The following is a 20,453-nucleotide window of genomic DNA, read 5'->3' on the forward strand; positions in this document are numbered from 1 at the left end:
TGTACCTTACTAATGCTCGCGGCAGCACCTGGGTATTTGATACTGGTTCTGTTGCTAATATTTGCAACTCGAAACAGGGACTACGGATTAAGCAAAGATTGGCTAAGGACGAGGTGACGATGCGCGTGGGAAACGGTTCCAAAGTCGATGTGATCGCAGTCGGCACGCTACCTCTACATCTACCTTCGGGATTAATATTAGACCTAAATAATTGTTATTTGGTGCCAGCATTAAGCATGAACATTATATCTGGATCTTGTTTGATGCGAGACGGTTATTCATTTAAATCAGAGAATAATGGCTGTTCTATTTACATGAGTAATATCTTTTATGGTCATGCACCCTTAAAGAGTGGTCTATTCTTATTAAATCTCGATAGTAGTGACACACATATTCATAGTGTTGAAACCAAAAGATGCAGAGTTGATAATGATAGTGTAACTTATTTGTGGCACTGCCGTTTAGGTCATATCGGTATAAAGCGCATGAAGAAACTCCATACTGATGGGCTTTTGGAACCACTTGATTATGAATCACTTGGTACTTGCGAACCGTGCCTTATGGGTAAGATGACAAAAACACCGTTCTCCGGTACTATGGAGAGAGCAACAGATTTGTTAGAAATCATACATACAGATGTATGTGGTCCGATGAATGTTGAGGCTCGTGGCGGATATCGTTATTTTATCACCTTCACAGATGACTTAAGCAGATATGGGTATATCTACTTAATGAAACACAAGTCTGAAACGTTTGAAAAGTTCAAAGAATTTCAGAGTGAAGTTGAAAATCATCGTAACAAGAAAATAAAATTCCTACGATCTGATCGTGGAGGAGAATATTTGAGTTACGAGTTTGGTGTACATTTGAAACAATGTGGAATAGTTTCACAACTCACACCACCCGGAACACCACAGCGTAATGGTGTGTCCGAACATCGTAATCGTACTTTACTAGATATGGTACGATCTATGATGTATCTTACTGATTTACCGCTATCATTTTGGGGATACGCTCTAGAGACGGCTGCATTCATGTTAAATAGGGCACCATCAAAATCCGTTGAGACGACGCCTTATGAACTGTGGTTTGGCAAGAAACCAAAGTTGTCGTTTCTGAAAGTTTAGGGCTGCGATGCTTATGTGAAAAAGCTTCAACCTGATAAGCTCGAACCCAAATCGGAGAAATGTGTCTTCATAGGATATCCAAAGGAAACTATTGGATACACCTTCTATCACAGATCCGAAGGCAAGACTTTTGTTGCCAAATTTGGAAACTTTCTGGAGAAGGAGTTTCTCTCGAAAGAAGTGAGTGGGAGGAAAGTGGAACTTGACGAGGTAACTGTACCTACTCCCTTATTGGAAAGTAGTACATCACAGAAACCTGTTTCTGTGACACCTACACCAATTAGTGAGGAAGCTAATGATAATGATCATGAAACTTTAGAACAAGATACTACTGAACCTCGTAGATCAACCAGAGTGAGATCCGCGCCAGAGTGTTACGGTAATCCTGTTCTGGAATTCATGCTACTAGATCATGATGAACCTACGAACTATGAAGAAGCGATGGTGAGCCCAGATTCCGCAAAATGGCTTGAAGCCATGAAATCAGAGATGGGATCCATGTATGAGAACAAAGTATGGAGTTTGGTTGACTTGCCCAATGATCGGCAAGCAATTGAGAATAAATGGATCTTCAAGAAGAAGACTGATGCTGACGGTAATATTACTGTCTACAAAGCTCGACTTGTCGCAAAAGGTTTTCGGCAAGTTCAAGGGGTTGACTATGATGAGACCTTCTCACCCATAGCGATGCTTAAGTCTGTCCGAATCATGTTAGCAATTGCCGCATTTTATGATTATGAAATTTGGCAGATGGATGTCAAAACTGCATTCCTGAATGGATTTCTGGAAGAAGAGTTGTATATGATGCAACCAGAAGGTTTTGTCGATCCAAAGGGAGCTAACAAAGTGTGCAAGCTCTAGCGATCCATTTATGGACTGGTGCAAGCCTCTCGGAGTTGGAATAAACGCTTTGATAGTGTGATCAAGGCATTTGGTTTTATACAGACTTTTGGAGAAGCCTGTATTTACAACAAAGTGAGTGGGAGCTCTGTAGAATTTTTAATATTATATGTGGATGACATATTACTAATTGGAAATGATATAGAATTTGTGGATAGCATAAAGGGATACTTGAATAAGAGTTTTTTAATGAAAGATCTCGGTGCATCTGCTTATATATTAGGCATAAATATCTATAGAGATAGATCAAGACGCTTAATAGGACTTTCACAAAGCACATACCTTGACAAAGTTTTGAAGAAGTTCAAAATGGATCAAGCAAAGAAAGGGTTCTTGCCTGTGTTACAAGGTGTGAAGTTGAGTCAGACTCAATGCCCGACCACTACAGAAGATAGAGAGAAAATGAAAGATGTTCCCTATGCTTCAGCCATAGGCTCTATCATGTATGCAATGCTGTGTACCAGACCTGATGTGTGCCTTGCTATAAGTCTAGCAGGGAGGTACCAAAGTAATCCAGGAGTGGATCACTGGACAGCGGTCAAGAACATCCTGAAATACCTGAAAAGGACTAAGGATATGTATCTCGTTTATGGAGGTGACAAAGAGCTAATCGTAAATGGTTACGTCGATGCAAGCTTTGACACTGATCCGGACGATTCTAAATCGCAAACCGGATACATGTTTACATTAAACGGTGGAGCTGTCAGTTGGTGCAGCTCTAAACAAAGCGTCATGGCGGGATCTATGTGTGAAGCGGAATACATAGCTGCTTCGGAAGCAGCAAATGAAGGAGTCTGGATGAAGGAGTTCATATCCGATCTAGGTGTCATACCTAGTGCATCGGGTCCAATGAAAATCTTTTGTGTCAATACTGGTGCAATTGCCTTGGCAAAGGAATCCAGATTTCACAAGAGAACCAAGCACATCAAGAGACGCTTCAATTCCATCCGGGATCTAGTCCAGGTGGGAGACATAGAGATTTGCAAGATACATATGGATCTGAATGTAGCAGACCCGTTGACTAAGCCTCTTCCACGAGCAAAACATGATCAGCACCAAGGCTCCATGGGTGTTAGAATCATTACTGTGTAATCTAGATTATTGACTCTAGTGCAAGTGGGAGACTGAAGGAAATATGCCCTAGAGGCAATAATAAAGTTATTACTTATTTCCATATATCATGATAAATGTTTATTATTCATGCTAGAATTGTATTAACCGGAAACATAATACATGTGTGAATACATAGACAAACAGAGTGTCACTAGTATGCCTCTACTAGACTAGCTCGTTGATCAAAGATGGTTATGTTTCCTAACCATAGACAAAGAGTTGTTATTTGATTAACGGGATCACATCATTAGGTGAATGATCTGATTGACATGACCCATTCCGTTAGCTTAGCACCCGATCGTTTAGTATGTTGCTATTGCTTTCTTCATGACTTATACATGTTCCTATGACTATGAGATTATGCAACTCCCGTTTGCCGGAGGAACACTTTGTGTGCTACCAAACGTCACAACGTAAATGGGTGATAATAAAGGTGCTCTACAGGTGTCTCCAAAGGTACATGTTGGGTTGGCGTATTTCGAGATTAGGATTTGTCACTCCGATTGTCGGAGAGGTTTCTCTGGGCCCTCTCGGTAATGCACATCACATAAGCCTTGCAAGCATTGCAACTAATGAGTTAGTTGTGAGATGGTGTATTACGGAATGAGTAAAGAGACTTGCCGGTAACGAGATTGAACTAGGTATGAGATACCGATGATCGAATCTCGGGCAAGTAACATACCGATGACAAAAGGAACAACGTATGTTGTTATGCGGTCTGACCGATAAAAGATCTTCATAGAATATGTAGGAGCCAATATGAGCATCCAGGTTCCGCTATTGGTTATTGACCGGAGACGTGTCTCGGTCATGTCTACATTGTTCTCGAACCCGTAGGGTCCACACGCTTAAGGTTTCGATGACAGTTATATTATGAGTTTATGAGTTTTGATGTACCGAAGTTTGTTCGGAGTCCCGGATGTGATCACGGACATGACGAGGAGTCTCGAAACTGTCGAGACATAAAGATTGATATATTGGAAGCCTATATTTGGATATCGGAAGTGTTCCGGGTGAAATCGGGATTTTACCGGAGTACCGGGAGGTTACCGGAACCCCCCGGGAGGTATATGGGCCTTAGTGGGCTTTAGTGGAAGAGAGGAGAGGTGGCCAGGGCTGGGCCGCGTGCCTCTCCCCCCCTAGTCCGAATAGGACAAGGAGAGGGGGCCGGCGCCCCCTTCCTTCTCTCTCTCCTCTTTCCCCCTTCCCGAATCCTATTCCAACTAGGAAAGGGGGGGGGATCCTACTCCCGGAGGGAGTAGGACTCCTCCTGGCGCGCCCTCCCTGGCCGGCCGCACCCCCCTCTTGATCCTTTATATACGGAGGCAGGAGGCACCCCTAGACACACAAGTTGATCCACGTGATCATATTGTTAGCCGTGTGCGGTGCCCCCTTCCACCATAGTCCTCGATAATATTGTAGCGGTGCTTAGGCGAAGCCCTGCGACGATAGTACATCAAGATCGTCATCACGCCGTTGTGCTGACGGAACTCTTCCCCGACACTTTGCTGGATCGGAGTCCGGGGATCGTCATCGAGCTGAATGTGTGCTAGAACTCGGAGGTGCCGTAGTTTCAGTGCTTGATCGGTCGGGCCGTGAAGACGTACGACTACATCAACCACGTTGTGCTAACGCTTCCGTTGTCGATCTACAAGGGTACGTAGATCACACTCTCCCCTCTCGTTGCTATGCATCACCATGATCTTGCGTGTGCGTAGGAATTTTTTTGAAATTACTACGAAACCCAACAAAGACATTCGTTGCTAAGAATGGATCCTTTCTAGAGAAGGAGGTTCTCTCGAAAGAAGTGAGTGGGAGGAAAGTAGAACTTGATAAGGTAATTGTACCTTCTCCCTTATTGGAAAGTAGTTCATCACAGAAATCTGTTCCTGTGACTACTACACCAATTAGTGAGGAAGCTAATGATGATGATCATGTAACTTCAGATCAAGTTACTACCAAATCTCGTAGGTAAACCAGAGTGAGATCCGCACCAGAGTGGTACGGTAATCCTGTTCTGGAGGTCATGCTACTTGACCATGACGAACCTACGAACTATGAAGAAGCGATGGTGAGCCCAGATTCCGCAAAATGGCTTGAGGCCATGAAATCTGAGATAGGATCCATGTATGAGAACAAAGTATGTACTTTGGTTGACTTGCCCGATGATCGACAAGCAATTGAGAATAAATGGATCTTCAAGAGGAAGACGGACGCTGATAGTAGTGTTGCTATCTACAAAGCTAGAATTGTCGCAAAAGGTTTTCGACAAGTTCAAGGTGTTGACTACGATGAGAGTTTCTCACTCGTATCTATGCTTAAGTCTGTCCGAATCATGTTAGCAATTGCCGCATTTTATGAAATCTGGCAAATGGATAAACAAAACTGCATTCCTTAATAGATTTATTAAAGAAGAGTTGTATATGATACAACCAGAAGGTTTTGTCAATCCTAAAGGTGCTAACAAAATATGCAAGCTCCAGCGATCCATCTATGGACTGGTGCAAGCATCTCGGAGTTGGAATATACTCTTTGATAAGTTGATCAAAGCATATAGTTTTATACAGACTTGCGATGAAGCCTGTATTTACAAGAAAGTGAGTGGGAGCACTACAACATTTTTGATAAGTATATGTGAATGACATATTGTTGATCGGAAATAATGTAGAATTATTCTGCAAAGCATAAAGGAGTGTTTGAAAGGAATTTTCCAAAGAAAGACCTCGGTGAAGCTGCTGACATATTGAACATCAAGATCTATAGAGATAGATCAAGACGCTTGATAAGTTTTTTTCAATGAGTACATACCTTGACAAGATTTTGAAGTAGTTCAAAATAGTACAGTCAAAGAAAGAGTTCTTGTCTGTATTACAAGGTGTGAAATTGAGTAAGACTCAAAACCCGACCACGACAGAAGATAGAAAGAGAATGAAAGTCATTCCCTATGCCTCAGCCATAGGTTCTATAAAGTATGCCATGCTATGTACCAGATCTATTGTATACCCTACACTGATTTTGGCAAGGTAGTACAATAGTGATCTAGGAGTAGATCACTGGACAGCGGTCAAAATTATCCTTAGTGGAATAAGGATATGTTTCTCGATTATGGAGGTGACAAAAAGGTTCGTCGTAAAGGGTTACGTCGATGCAAGTTTTGACACTAATCCAGATGACTCTAAGTCTCAAACTGGATACATATTGAAAATGGGAGCAATTAGCTAGAGTAACTCTGTGCAGAGCATTGTTGACATAGAAATTTGCAAAATACATACGGATCTGAATGTGGCAGACCCGTTGACTAAACTTCTCTCACAAGCAAAACACGATCACACCTTAGTACTCTTTGGGTGTTAATCACATAGCGATGTGAACTAGATTACTGAATCTAGTAAACCCTTTGGGTGTTGGTCACATGAAGATGTGAACTAATCACATAAAGATGTGAACTATTAGTGTTAAATCACATGGTGATGTGAACTAGATTATTGACTCTAGTGCAAGTGGGAGACTGAAGGAAATATGCCCTAGAGGCAATAATAAAGTTATTATTTATTTCCTTATATCATGATAAATGTTTATTATTCATGCTAGAATTGTATTAACCGGAAACATAATACATGTGTGAATACATAGACAAACAGAGTGTCACTAGTATGCCTCTACTTGACTAGCTCATTAATCAAAGATGGTTATGTTTCCTAACCATGGATAAAGAGTTGTTATTTGATTAACGGGATCACATCATTAGGTGAATGATCTGATTGACATGACCCATTCCATTAGCTTAGCACCCGATCGTTTAGTATGTTGCTATTGCTTTCTTCATGACTTATACATGTTCCTATGACTATGAGATTATGCAACTCCCGTTTGCCGGAGGAACACTTTGTGTGCTACCAAACGTCACAACGTAACTGGGTGATTATAAAGGTGCTCTACAGGTGTCTCCAAAGGTACATGTTGGGTTGGCGTATTTCGAGATTAGGATTTGTCACTCCGATTGTCGGAGAGGTATCTCTGGGCCCTCTCGGTAATGCACATCACATAAAGCCTTGCAAGCATTGCAACTAATGAGTTAGTTGTGAGATGATGTATTACGGAACGAGTAAAGAGACTTGCCGGTAACGAGATTGAACTAGGTATTGAGATACCGACGGTCGAATCTCGGGCAAGTAACATACCGATGACAAAGGGAACAACGTATGTTGTTATGCGGTCTGACCGATAAAAGATCTTCATAGAATATGTAGGAGCCAATATGAGCATCCAGGTTCCGCTATTGGTTATTGACCAGAGACATGTCTCGGTCATGTCTACATTGTTCTCGAACCATAGGGTCCGCACGCTTAAGGTTTCGATGACAGTTATATTATGAGTTTATGAGTTTTGATGTACCGAAGGAGTTCGGAGTCCCGGATGAGATCGGGGACATGACGAGGAGTCTCGAAATGGTCGAGACGTAAAGATCGATATATTGGACGACTATATTCGGACATCGGAAAGGTTCCGAGTGATTCGGGTATTTTTTGGAGTACCGGAGAGTTACGGGAATTCGCCGGGGAGTATATGGGCCTTATTGGGCCATACGGGAATAGAGGTGAGAGGCCAAAAGGAAGGAGGCCTGCGCCCCCCTTCTGGTCCGAATTGGACAAGGGGCGCAGCCCCCTTTTCCTTCTTCCTCTCCCCCTCTTTCCCCTTCTCCTACTCCAACAAGGAAGGAAGGAGTCCTACTCCCAGTGGGAGTAGGACTCCCCTTGGCGCGCCCCCTCCTAGGCCGGCCGCCCCCTCCCCCTTGCTCATTTATATACGGGGGCAGGGGGCACCTCTAGACACACAAGTTGATCTTCGTGATCATTCCTTAGCCGTGTGCGGTGCCCCCTCCACCATATTCCACCTCTGTCATATTGTAGCAGTGCTTAGGCGAAGCCCTGCGACGGTAGAACATCAAGATCGTCACCACGCCGTCGTGCTGACGGAACTCCTCCCCGACGCTTTGCTGGATCGGAGCCCGGGGATCGTCATCGAGCTGAACGTGTGCCAAGAACTCGGAGGTGCCGGAGTAACGGCGCTTGGATCAGTCGGATCGTGAAGACGTACGACTACATCAACCGCGTTGTCACAACGCTTCCGCTGTCGGTCTACAAGGGTACGTAGATCACACTCTCCCCTCTCGTTGCTATGCATCACCATGATCTTGCGTTTGCGTAGGAAATTTTTTGAAATTACTATGAAACCTGACAACATGATCTTCGACGGATTCGAGCCCCTGCCTTGTGCGTCACCCGGTCACGATGAGTACGATTTAGCTCTACCATCGGACCGTATTCAGGAGATCGCACCGGCAGCCGCTCCGAGCCTCAATCCGGAGCCAGTTGCGCCATCCACGGACGGGTGGATGGACCCCATCACGAAGGCCGTATCCTCAGCGACGATCGAGCCGAATATCGACCTTACCCTTCACGAGAGCCGTGTTGCCAAATTGCCGCATCCTTCTCTGGCCACGGACTCCGAACCGCCTGCGCCCGTTCCTATCAAATCCGATTGGGCGCCGATCATGGAGTTTACCTCCGCGGATATTCTTCAGCACTCGCCCTTTGGCGACATACTGAACTCATTAAGGTCTCTCTCCTTGTCAGGAGAGGCCTGGCCGAACTACGTCCGGCAGGATTGGGATGCAGATGACGAAGAAATTCGCCGCCCACCCACCACCCACTTAATAGCCACTATCGATGACTTAACCGACATGCTCAACTTTGACTCCGAAGACATCGACGGTATGGACGACGATGCGGGAGGCGAAGAGGAACCACTGCCCACAGGGCACTGGACGCCCACTTCATCACATAACGTATACATGGTGGACACACCCAAAGAAAATAACGACGAGGAACGGAAGGACGCAGCGAAGGGTGGTTCCCTCAAGCAGCAGTCAAAGCGGCGGCGTAAACGCCGCTCCAAATCCCAGCTCGGCGGAAATAACGATCACATAGACCCAGCGTTAGAGCAGGGTGAACCATTGCCCGACCACGGCAACACAGAAAATCAAGCCGAACAACCCAACCCCGTCGAAGATAGCAGTCCGAACGACATCACACCAGATAGGCGCCAGGAGTAACATAATTCCCACCAAAGGCTTCTTGCCACGGCGAGGAGTCTGAAAAAACAGAAGCAAAGGCTCAAGGCTGCACAAGACACACTCAAAATCAAATGGAGTGAAGTACTCAACACTGCAGCGAAATACGGCAGTAATCGCCACACCAAGAGCTACCCGAAGCGAAAGTTGCTACCTGAATTTGATGAGGAGGCCTTAGATCATGGTGTTCGGAACACCACGCTATCCGAAGCAAAAGAGCTATGTTTCACCGACAAGGTGTTGGATCATGAATTTCCAGAGGGATTCAAACCCGTAAACATAGAGGCGTACGACGGAACAACAGACCCTGGGGTCTGGATTGAGGATTACATCCTCCATATCCATATGGCTCGAGGAGATGATCTCCATGCCATCAAGTACTTACCCCTCAAGATCAAAGGGCCAGCTCGGCACTGGCTTAAAAGCATCCCCGAAAACTCCATCGGAAGCTGGGAAGAGCTCGAAGACGCCTTTCGGGCAAATTTTCAAGGGACATATGTCCGACCACCGGATGCAGACGATTTAAGTCATATAACTCAACAGCCCGGTGAGTCAGCCTGAAAGCTTTGGAATAGGTTCCTCACTAAAAAGAACCAAATAGTTGACTGTCCGGATGCCGAAGCCTTAGCAGCTTTTAAGCATAGCGTCTGAGACGAATGGCTTGCCAGACACCTCGGTCATGAAAAGCCGAGAACAATGGCATCATTAACAAGCCTAATGACCCATTTTTGCGTGGGCGAGGACAGCTGGTTAGCCAGATGCAGCACCAGCGACCCAAGTACATCCGAAGTCAGGGATGGAAACGGGAAATCACGACACAGCAAGAATAAGCGCCGGAATAAGGAAGACAGCCCGAAGAGCACAGCTGTAAACGCCGGATTTAGAAGCTCTCGGCCAGGCCAGCAGAAGCCGCCCTCCAAAGGCAACAGAGATGAACTGTCCAGCCTAAACAAAATTCTGGATCAAATATGTCAGATCCATAGCACCTCGGATAAACCTGTAAATCACACCCACAGAGAATGTTGGGTCTTCAAACAGTCCGGCAAGCTCAACGCCGAACACAAGGGGCAGGATACACCAAGTGAAGACGAGGATGAGCCTCGCAATCAAAGCACAGGGGAACAGAAGAAATTCCCACCAAAACTCAAAACAGTCAATGTGTTACACGTGATAAAAGGGTGAAACAAAGCGGCACCTTTAGAGGAACATGCCCCAGGGCCTATCACCGCGGAGCTCCGCCACTGGTCGTCCCAACCGATCACCTTCGACCATCGGGATTACTCGGCAAGTATCCAGCATGCAGGATGGGCTGCCTTGGTATTAGATCCAATAATTGACGGAAACCACTTCACCCGAGTCCTGATGGACGACGACAGCAGTTTAAATCTGATATATCAGGACACAGTACGCAAAATGGGGATAGACCCAACAAAAATTTGCCGCAACAATGCTACTTTTAAAGGAGTAACGCCAGGCCCGGAGGCTCACTGCAGGGGCTCCCTGCTACTAGAGGTTATATTCGGCTTCCCCGACAACTTCCGCAGCGAAAATTTAACTCTCCACGTCGCTTCGTTCCAAAGTGGCTATCAAGCACTACTCGGACGCGAAGCTTTCGCTCACTTTAACGCAATACCGCACTACGCTTCCCTCAAGCTCAAGATGCCCGGTCCACGTGGCATCATTACTGTAAATGGAAATATTGAGCGCCCCTTGCGCACCGAAGACGGTGCGGCCGCCTTGGCTGCCGCACACTAAACGGCCTCACCAACTCAAGCATTTGACAGTTCATTAAGACCACGGACACGGCTACACGAGTCCGGCTCAGCTATATGTAATTAATATAGGTTTGATGGCTATACCCCTATTACAATACAAGGGGCTCAACGCGCACGCAGAAGTGGCAATAAGGCTCACCTTTACTCATTTTCAACTATATATTGTTTATTTAGTATAACTTAACTTTTGCATGGCAACTTTTCAATTAAGTTCCTCTCTTTTTCAGATGACCATCATGCTACACCCATCCAGAATACAGCACAACGGAGACACAGGCACAGACGTGCAGCAGGGACCCGTTCCAAGGATTCTTTGTAGATTAAGACCCTGCATAAACCTTTTTTACTGTCTCTTGTTGATTTACATCCCTCGGATTCTCAGTACAACCGAGAAGGATGCTGACGTCTTGGCATGTGGCCACGCCAGAATAATGCACATACCTGGACACCAGGGGCTTATTACAAAGGGTACTGTTTAGACCCGGTTTACACCATAAAGACCGAATACCTTAGGGGGTGTTCGGCGTCGTGAGTTTGGCCTTATATGCATCAGCTCCGAATCATGCCTTTGGTCAAATGTTGGGTTTGCTCGGCTCCTGTGTTTTGCTGCCTTACGTTCCGCTCTATCGGCTAAGGCGGTACCAGGAGAACTATTGCGATTGTTCCCTGGTTCATCCGGACGAGCACCTCAGTAGAGAAAGCCGAAAACTGACTGGCATGATATAGCGTGAGACTGGTCAACCACTCTATGACCTATTGGAATCTTCGGGATTCCTCCGCATTAACGAAGGGCCGTTTCCCAGCCAGGCATGTACGCACCCCGAATCCGGGCGAGTGCGGAGCCACAAGGGGCTATATAGTAGCCCCACTGTCAAACTCCTATGGCTAAGTGAAAGTGTTAAAGCATTATAGTCCGGTTGCCTAGTTCGCTGTGCTATCACCTCCTTACTAGGACCAAGACGTTGGATTAAGTGTGAATACGCATCTTCTGCGAACACCCCCGCATTGTATGCGTGGGGGCTGAAGCCGAGGACTGCAATCTTTCAGGTTATATACATATATACATAAACGGCCACACAAGAGGCATCACAATACTTTCGGGCAAAAGTATAAATACGGCCTTGATAAATTCAATAAAACATTGTCTTTACAATGGGAATACATGTCACTCAAACATAACATTCTTCGAGCACTGGGCCTCTATCGTACGAGCGCCCTCAAGAACTTCTTCAAAATAATGCTCGGCAGCCACTCGGCCTATGGCCGAACCCTGTGCCGCGACAGTGGTGGCATCCATCTCCGCCCAGTATGTTTTGACACGGGCAAGGGCCATCCGCGAGCCTTCTATGCACGCCGACCTCTTCATCGCATTGATGCGTGGCACCGCACCAAGGAACTGCTGCACCAAGCTAAAATAGATGTTCGGCTTCGGCCTTTCCGGCCACAGATGATCCACGACAGACCTCATGGCGAGTACTGACAATCTATTGAGTTTGGCCCATTCGGCAAGCTGATCAGTCAATGGAAGCGGATGCTCTGGAACGTTGAATTGCGACCAGAACAGCTTGTCCACTTCACGATTGGTTTGATCTGGAAGTATTCGGCCGCATCGACAGCGCTCGCCGCTAAGTCCAAATATGCGTCGGCCAAACTCAACAGCCGATCCAGATGGGCATACCACGGATCGCCGAACTTCCTCCGCAGCATAAAGGGCTTCCCAGCCACAATGTCCCCGGCTTCACGCAGTTCCTCCTTCTTCGCTCTCATTGTAGAGCAGGTGTCTTTGGTCGCCATTGTGGCCTTTTCAAGGTCCGTAGCCTTCGCCCGGTTTTCTTCCTCAAGAAAGTGGCAGCGGTCGGCAGTGTCTTTTAACTTCATAGCCATTTCGGCCATTTTCTCTTTGCTCTCACTATGAGCGGCCTTCTCGGCTTCCAACTCTTTGGCCGCCTTCAAAGCGGCCACATTACTACTCCTTGCTTGCTCCTAGGCTCGGGCAAGCTCCGCCCGCATGGCCTCCACGGCGACAGCTCCATCTGCAGTCACAACATATTAAAGATACTCGCATCACGCTGCTCTTACTATGTGACATCCACTATAAATATCACCTACCCTGGGCCTCGTAAAGCCGCTTGTTAACAAGCTCGATGTCGGCATCCGCCGCATCCAGTTGCCGCTTTAGTTCGGCAAACCCATCAGTCCGGCTAGCCACCAGAGCTCCAGACACCTGCACATAAAAGCGGTCTGGTTATTACCAGGGACTACGATCCTCTGTTCGCTGCCGTTTTCGAAGACAACCAGGGTCTCAGGGGCTACTATCTACATAGGGCACACCTAAAAATGTGTGGATGCATATCATTTCACGTACCTCAAAGCCTGTCAGTAGACTCATAAAGTCTTCATGCAACCCGCTTTCAGCGGAGGAAATCCTTTCAATCACCGTACCCATCAATGTACGGTGCTCTTCTGAGATAGTGGCTCGCCCTAGCAGATCCCTCAGTGCGTCCGACCGCATACCAGACGGTGCCGGATTCTTTTGGTTGCTCTCTTCAAGAGCCGGATACTGAGGGCTTCGGGTGACCATGGGATTACCTTCTGGCCTTGCCGGATCCGGAGAAACTCTCCATGATGACACTTCAAGGTCGCCTGCTTCTTGAGTCGGGGAGTCCGGGGGAGGCGTTTCGCTCTCCATCATCTCCGTAAGATCCCCCAAAGACGAGCTCTACTGAGAAGGGCTCAGATCCGAACTACAACATAGATGCTTCGGTTATCTTCCTCAAAAGTAAGGTAGAATATCTTCACTATCAAGTACTTTTTGATTACTTATAGCTCGTTAGAGGGCTGATCCCCGCACGGACTTTGTGCGGAAAGAGCACCCTCCGAGACGGGACCCTCTGGTGGAGTTTTCTTCTCCCGTTTGGAAACCTTGGTTTCCGGATCATTAGAGGTAGTCCTCTTCCTCCCCCGGGGCGAGGGAATGTCAGATTCCTTCCCTTGGTTATCCTCCCTCACGGAGGCGCTCGTTCCCTCTGTTGGAACAGGTAGCGGTGGAGGCTCACTTTGGCCCTCTTTACCCCCTCCTTCATCTTCCTTTGAGGGCACCAGGCAAGGTGCTGGCTCAAGCATCTTTTCCAGCACCGGGTTGTCCAAGCCTTCGGTAAGGGGGGCCGAACACCGGATCATCTTCGCCTTTGTTATCCAGTCCCGGTCAAAAAGCGATTCTTCAGAATGACGTCATGATAAATGAAAGACAGTGTGTTCGGCTAGAGGATTACTTACTTGGGCCGCGGTGCGGTTGCTGCTCAGGCCCACATCCTCGGAGGTGTCCGGACACTCTATTTGGGGTCCGAAGAACGACTAGTACATCTCCTCGTGCATCAGGCCGAGGAAATTCTGAATAGTGTGCGGTCCTTCTGGGTTGAATTACCACAAGCGGAGGGGCCGGCGTTTGCAAGGCTGGACTTGACGAACCAGCATGACTTGCACTACCATAACCAAACTAAAATCTCCCTCGAAGAGATCCCGGATGCGGCTCTGTAGCATGGGCACATCCTTGGCTGGACCCCAGCTCAGCCCCCTACTGATCCATGACATCAGTTGTGGTGGAGGGCCCGAGCAAAAGGCGGGGGAAGCTACCCACTTCGCACTTCTGGGAGCGGCGATGTAGAATCACTCCCGTTGCCATAATCCGGACACCTCTGGAAAGGAACCTTTTGGCCACGGAGCTCTGGCAATCTTGCTTATCAATGCACCCCCGCACGCTGCATACTGCCCCTCGACCGTCTTCGGCTTCACATCAAAGGTCTTGAGCCACAGGCCAAAGTGAGGGGTAATGCGGAGGAAGGCCTCACATACGACAATAAATGCCGAGATGTGGAGAAAGGAATCCGGGGCTAGGTCGTGGAAATCAAGCCCGTAATAGAACATCAAACCCCTAACGAAGGGATCCAGAGTGAGGCCTAGTCCTCGGAGGAAGTGGGGGATGAACACGACGTCTTCATTGGGTTCAGGAGTAGGGACGACCTGCCCTCGGGTAGGAAGCCGATGCGAAACTTCGGCGGTCAGGTATGTTGCCTCCCTCAACTTCTTGATATCCTCTTCCGTGACGGAGGAGGGCATCCACCGGCCCTGGAGGCTGGATCCGGACATGATTGAAGGTACGAAGCACCTGACCTAGGCTTTGGGTGTTAGAACTCGAGGCGGGGGAAGGATTCGATTGAGCATGGGAGGAAAAGAGTAAAAGCCTTGTCCCTTTATAAAGAGGGTGAATATCAAGCGTCCTCCTCGTGGCCGTTTGGGACTTGCCTAAAATCTAGGAGTCCTAAGCACAGTTGGGTTACCCACACCCGTATTGATGAGAATCCCGTAATAAGGGGGACACGATCTCTGCTTGGACAAGACGTGTCAAGAAACTGCCTCTCGTTATGTGCGGGGCTAGTTAAAGGAAACAGTTCAAATAATCACCGGGCCATGGCATAATGTCATGTTGCCAAAACATGTTAGCAGATTAGATTTGTGGAAATATTATTCTCTCTACGGTGGTATGTGGAACTTATTTTGCAGGGTCGGACACTATTCTTGTATTCAAATTCTTCCGTGGTGTATTCAGAGGAGGAACCCGCCTTGCAATGCCGAAGACAATACTGCGCGCCGGACTCATCGTCATTGAAGCTTGGTTCAGGGGCTACTAAGGGAGTCCTGGATTAGGGGGTCTCCGGACAGCTGGACTATATCCTTTGGCCGGACTGTTGGACTATGAAGATACAAGATTGAAGACTTCGTCTCGTGTCTGGATGGGACTCTACTTTGTGTGGAAGACAAGCTAGGCAATACGGATATGTATATCTCCTCCTTTGTAACCGACCTTGTGTAACCCTAGCCCCCTCCGGTGTCTATATAAAACAGAGGGTTTTAGTCCGTAGGACGACATACAATCATACCATAGGCTAGCTTCTAGGGTTTAGCCTCTCCGATCTCGTGGTAGATCAACTCTTGTAATACTCATATCATCAAGAATAAATCAAGAAGGACGTAGGGCTTTACCTCCATCAAGAGGGCCCGAACCTGGGTAAAACATCATGTCCCCTGCCTCCTGTTACCATCCGCCTTAGACGCACAGTTCAGGTCCCCCTACCCGAGATCCGCCGATTTTGACACCGACAATCGCCGTCGTAGATTTTGCCGTCACTCCCATCGCTATATCTCCCGCCACATGCCGCCTCCTATCGACGGGCGCCCCCCTCCCCTCTCTCCGAGATCTCGCAGGCTCTCCATGGAACCACCTCCCAGATCTCGCACGCCCCCTCGTACATGATGCCCCTTCCGCATGTCTACCAAGTGTTCTCGCGGATGCTGCAGCTACTCCGCTCCATCTCACCGGCCGTTTTGAGGGAGATGCGGGGGAGGCGGTGGAGGAAGAGGGCGATGCGGATCCGCGACGACACCCTCTCCTGGTCCCTATGCTCCCGTGAGTGGAGGGCAGTGGAGGAGGAAGCGGAACATGATTCAGATCCGCACTCCCGCAGGTATGCTTAGATGTGCAAGGCCCATGTGGATCGGAAATTGCTGAATCTATCCTTGCGAATCTACTTCGAGGGTGATTTCACAGAGAAGCGTGGGATGACACACCCTTCGGAGCCCCCGATTGCGTTTGTCCACTAGGCGAAAGGAGGATCGAAATTTGGCGATCCCCGCCGCGCCCCGAGGTGGGAATGCTTGACTGGCCTCATGCCCACCAGCGTGCCCCCGGAGCAGGAGCAGGTGGATCCTATGCCTTATCTGTCGCCCAAGACTACAAAAGATTAACTTCAGTTCCGCAATCCGAATCTACCAAGCTTTCTGGTGGTCCCTTATGCTTCCTGAGGGATAATATCTAGGTGCTAGATGAGGATACACCGACATCCGCAAGGAAATCTGCTTATCAACGTGATCATGGCTGGGCGCCTCGGACATTCATCAGCACTGGTGAGCATGGCATGATGCAGGTGCAAGTTATTCATCCAGGGCTTTCAATGTCGTTCGATCCTGATGCTCGTCCCACGAGCTCAATCTGCCGATTCCCTAGCTCTGTGCCAGAATCCATGGCGAGAAGCAGAACAAATCCTGTCGGGGTTGTTGATTCTGCTTCCATTACTGCTTTGTTGGTGCTGCAGCAGGGGGGAGGATTCAAATTCCTTCAGAAAGCGTGGAGGGCTGAGAAAAATTGAAAAAAGGTGCTGACAGAGCCGCCACTAAAGCAACCTCGCTGCCTTGCTACCATGGTGATTTGGCCGAGGGATTCTATAGCCAACTCTAGGCCCCTATAAGTACCCCACCCTCCACTGCTGCCGCCACCTAAGAGCTTCCAACCATGGCGGAAAGTGGTCGGGGGCATGGCCGAGGCAAACACAAAGGAGGAAGAGGTGAGATCGGCAACAACTGGAGGCAAGAGCCACCCCTGCAGCCTTAGATGGGTGGGTCACCGCCTTTCTTCGGCTATGGGTTTCAAGGTAGCCTTCCTGCATGGGTTTTTCTAGGCCAATTCCCACCTCAATTTCATCAGCAGCAGTGGGGGGTCCAGTTACTCAATGGTACGGGCCACCACCTCCCCAGATGGGGAAACAAGCTGGGCAGGTTCCTAATGCCCTCCCGGAGCAATCTGCTGGGGGATCAGACTCTCAGACTAGCGGCAGATCCTAGAACAAGAACCAGCAAAAGAAGAAGCAGGACACCCAGAAGTTTGTTCCTGCCCCTGCATCAGGTCTTATGGCTTACTCTGATGTGATTTTCTACAATTGTGGAAAACCAGGACATCACCTGGACAAGTGCACCAAACCCAAGAGTTGTTTTATCTGCAAAATGGTCACCCACAAGGTGGATAATTGCCCCGGCAGAAGGAAGCCGCACAACTCTACTAGATATGTGGGAAGCGCAACTCCTGGGTTAGGTTTCTATCACATTGACCCGCCTGAGGATAATGCTCAATACCATGGTTCTCTGAAAATGTGGGCATTGTCCTAGTTGAGGCAGTTCTTAGGCGAAGCCTGTGCTGGTAGCTTCATCATCACCGTCATCATGCCATCGTGTTGACGAAACTCTCCCTCGACCTAAGCTGGATCTAGAGTTCGTGGGACATCACCGAGTTGAACGTGTGCAGATCGCGGAGGTGTCGTACCTTTGATGCTAGGATCGGTCGGATCGTGAAGACGTACGACTATATCGATGACGATTGGTATTATGAATTTATGTGTTTTGATGTACCGAAGGTTGTTCGGAGTCCCAGATATGATCACGGACATGAGGAGTCTCGAAATGGCCGAGACATAAAGATCAATATATTGGACGGCTATGTTTGGACATCGGAATGGTTTCGGGTGAGTTCGGGCATTTACCGGAGTACTGGGGAGTTACCGGAACCCCCCCGAGGAGTCTATGCGCCTTATTGGGCCTTAATGGGAGAGGGGAGGAGGTGGCCAAGGTGGGGGCACCCCCCCAAGCCCAATCCGAATTGGGGTGGGGCCCGGCCCCCCTTTCCTTCTCCCTCTCTCCTCCTTCCTTCTTCTCCTACTCCAACTAGGGAAGGGGGAATCCTACTCCCACTGGGAATAGGACTCCACCCTTGGGCGCGCCATGAGAGGGCCGGCCCTCCCCCTCCTCCACTCCTTTATATACGCGGGAGGGGGCACCCCATAGACACACAAGTTGATTGTTTAGCCGTGTGTGGTGCCCCCCTCCACAGATTTCCACCTCGGTCATATCGTTGCAGTGCTTAGGCGAAGCAATGCGCCGGTAGCTTCATCATCACCGTCACCACGCCGTCGTGCTGACGAAACTCTCCCTCGACCTAAGCTGGATCTAGAGTTCGTGGGACGTCACCGAGCTGAACGTGTGTAGATCGCAGAGGTGCCGTACCTTCGGTGCTAGGATCGGTCGGATCGTGAAGACGTATGACTACATCAACCGCGTTGTCATAAGGCTTCCACTTACGGTCTACGAGTGTACGTGGACAACACTCCCCCCTCTCGTTATTATGCATCACCTAGATAGATCTTGCGTGTGCGTAGGATTTTTTTTGAAATTACTGCGTTCCCCAACAAAATAGTCATACGTGCTTATGGAAAGAACTTGCATGACATCTTTTGTCCTACCCTCCCGTGGCAGCGGGGTCCTATTGGAAACTAAGGGATATTAAGGCCTCCTTTTAATAGAGAATTGGAACAAAGCATTAACACATGATGAATACATGAACTCCTCAAACTACGGTCATCACCGGGAGTGGTCCCGGCTATTGTCACTCCGGGGTTGCCAGATCATAACACATAGTAGGTTACTATAACTTGCAAGATCGGATCTAGAACATGGATATAATGGTGATAACATAAACGGTTCATATCTGAAATCATGGCCCCCGGGCCCAATGTGACAAGCATTAAGGATCGCAAATTCATAGCAACATCAATCTTAGAACATAGTGGATACTAGGGATTGCTACCTCTTGAGCTTGCGTTGGTTTTCGCCGAAGAGGATGGGATGATGCAGCAAAGTAGCGTAAGTATTTCCCTAGGTTTTTGAGAACCAAGGTATCAATCCAGTAGGAGGCCACGCTCAAGTCCCTCGTACCTGCACAAAACGATAGCTACTCACAACCAACGCGATTAGGGGTTGTCAATCCCTTCACAGTCACTTACGAGAGTGAGATCTGATAGATATAATATTTTTGGTATTTTTGGTATAAAGATGCAAAGTAAAAAGTAAAGGCAAAGTAAAAAAGCAAAACAAGATTAAAGTGATGGAGATTGATATGATGAGAATAGACCTGGGGGCCATAGGTTTCACTAGTGGCTTCTCTCAAGAGCATAAGTATTCTACGGTGGGTGAACAAATTACTGTTGAGAAATTGACAGAATTGAGCATAGTTATGAGAATATCTAGGCATGATCATGTATATAGGCATCACGTCCGTGACAAGTAGACCGAAACGATTCTGCATCTACTACTATTACTCCAATCATCGACCGCTATCCAGCATGCATCTAGAGTATTAAGTTAAAAACAGAGTAACGCTTTAAGCAAGATGACATGATGTAGAGAGATAAATTCATGCAATATGAAATAACCCCCATCTTGTTATCCTCGATGGCAATGATGCAATACGTGCCTTGATGCCCCTTCTGTCACTGGGAAAGGACACCGCAAGATCGAACCCAAAGCTAAGCACTTCTCCCATGGTAAGAACTACCAATCTAGTTGGCCAAACCAAACGGATAATTCGAAGAGACTTGCAAAGATAACCAATCATACATAAAAGAATTCAGAGAAGATTCAAATATTATTCATAGATAGACTTGATCATAAACCCACAATTCATCGATCTCAACAAACACACCGCAAAAAGAAGATTACATCGAATAGATCTCCACAAGAGAGGGG

The sequence above is a fragment of the Triticum urartu genome, chromosome 7A (genome assembly GCF_056163025.1).
Source record: "Triticum urartu cultivar PI428250 chromosome 7A, HENAU_Tu73, whole genome shotgun sequence".
Taxonomy (NCBI): domain Eukaryota; kingdom Viridiplantae; phylum Streptophyta; class Magnoliopsida; order Poales; family Poaceae; genus Triticum; species Triticum urartu.